Below are 1,654 nucleotides of genomic sequence, written 5' to 3' on the forward strand. Positions count from 1 at the left end.
GTTATTTTGGGTAATTACAATTGGGTAGTTAAAAAGATCATTGAGATACGAAAATTGGTCAATTTGACCCGTGGACAACATGAGGGTTAACAGCGCTGCTCCCACCGAACTGACTTGTATGTGTAGCAGGCAGCGGAACAAACCACTGGGAGGTGTGGTAGAAATTCTAATACCAAGGTGAGATCTGATATAAAGCTTAATTCAACCTTTCAAGTCTTTTTTAGTATTTATTATTTGCGTAAAGAAGGTTCAGTTCATCATGAGAGCTTGAGAGAATGAGCAAAGAGTCTTGGAGAATCACTTGCTTATTAACCCCCTACAAGCCGACAGCAGCAGGGAGGAGGTAAAATGAAGAGCCCTTCGTAGGTATCTGACTATCAGTCCATCTGACCTCTGACCTCCAAGATCAAAATCAGATCAAAATAGGAGTTAGAGAAAAGCCAGTCTCTGCACTTTAGATAAACAGAAGAACATAACGTTAGGCCACCAGGGTCCAAAACAGAGGTAAAGAGTTCACACAGCTAAAAAAAACAAAAACAAAAAGTCAATAGTATGATATGTTAATAGACAAATGTGTGATTTTCCAGCTGACTGCTTCTGCTGCTATTGGATAGGAGGTTGTTGAGCGTGGAGTTGTGGGCGTGAAAACCAAAACTAAAGCTTGGAGCACTAAAGAAACCTTGTTTAGTGCAACTTTATCACAAGGATTTACTCTAACTGAACCCCAAAACTGAGCTCAAACCAAAAGGTTGTAATGGCAACTTTGTGTTATATGACAAAATTATCTATTTTTTAGTATTGCTACAAAACAATGGTGTCACTAAACATAGGATAGAGTACATACATATATTTGCTGTAGTTCATTTATTGACTACTTTCCCTTGGACTGAGTGTCTACTTGTGGCACTTGGCACGCACTGACTCAGATGATTAACAAGTAGACACAAATAGAAATTTATTAATAAATAAATAAATAACAAACGCACATTTTTATTGTTTGTAGTAATTGCCATCATTATACAAGTGTTTCCTATACATATATTCAATTCAAAAAACATATCTTCAATTGCTGCATTCACACCTGCCCAAACGAATTGCAAGGGGGAAATATACTACATCTAGAACTAAATGAGGCAGGTGTGAAAGCACCCTTAGTGTATATTTGTGGTGTTGTATTTTTGGGTTTGAGTCATGACTAGTTGAGCAGAGTTGGCACCCCTGTGCTCATAATTGTTGCAGCGCCATGTCTCCCTGCTTGGCTTCACAGCACTGGGTGCTGACCCTGCTCTGTGCACCCGTCTTCTGTCAGATGTAGCTCTTTGTTCATGCAGACATGGATCCAGAACCATCAGGTTTGGTGCTAAACAGCTGGTCCAGTGATACCGGCAGTGCAGTGAAGATGTAGATGAAATGACAGATGAACGTAATTTATGTGAGGTTCCAAGTTCTGCAGAGATGAACTAAGCTGAGTGAATGGGACTAACAGATGAAGCCAACATTACGGTGGAACCTTTTCACCATGTGAGGCTGTTAACGTAGGAAGGCAGTCTATGCAAAGTGTTGATCATAGTCAGGAAAACCCCATGTGGTTTCCTAACTGCCTGCTTTTGTTTTCTCTCATCTTATTTTCCTCTCTCTCTCTCTCTCTCTCTCT

General features: G+C 40.1%; 1 protein-coding gene and 2 long non-coding RNA genes across 4 annotated transcripts in view; all 3 read left to right on the plus strand.

The window, feature by feature from the left end:
• The window catches only part of LOC116695664 (uncharacterized), an 813,105-nt gene that overhangs the window by 457,185 nt on the left and 354,266 nt on the right, over nucleotides 1-1,654 (plus strand). The window lies entirely within an intron of this gene.
• Nucleotides 1-1,654, plus strand: part of LOC116695603 (kinase suppressor of Ras 1) — a gene marked incomplete at its 5' end in the record, with an annotated part of 81,929 nt that overhangs the window by 9,423 nt on the left and 70,852 nt on the right.
• The window catches only part of LOC116695671 (uncharacterized), an 18,741-nt gene that overhangs the window by 6,626 nt on the left and 10,461 nt on the right, over nucleotides 1-1,654 (plus strand). The window lies entirely within an intron of this gene.

This window comes from Etheostoma spectabile, chromosome 9 (assembly GCF_008692095.1).
Source record: "Etheostoma spectabile isolate EspeVRDwgs_2016 chromosome 9, UIUC_Espe_1.0, whole genome shotgun sequence".
Lineage (NCBI taxonomy): Eukaryota > Metazoa > Chordata > Actinopteri > Perciformes > Percidae > Etheostoma > Etheostoma spectabile.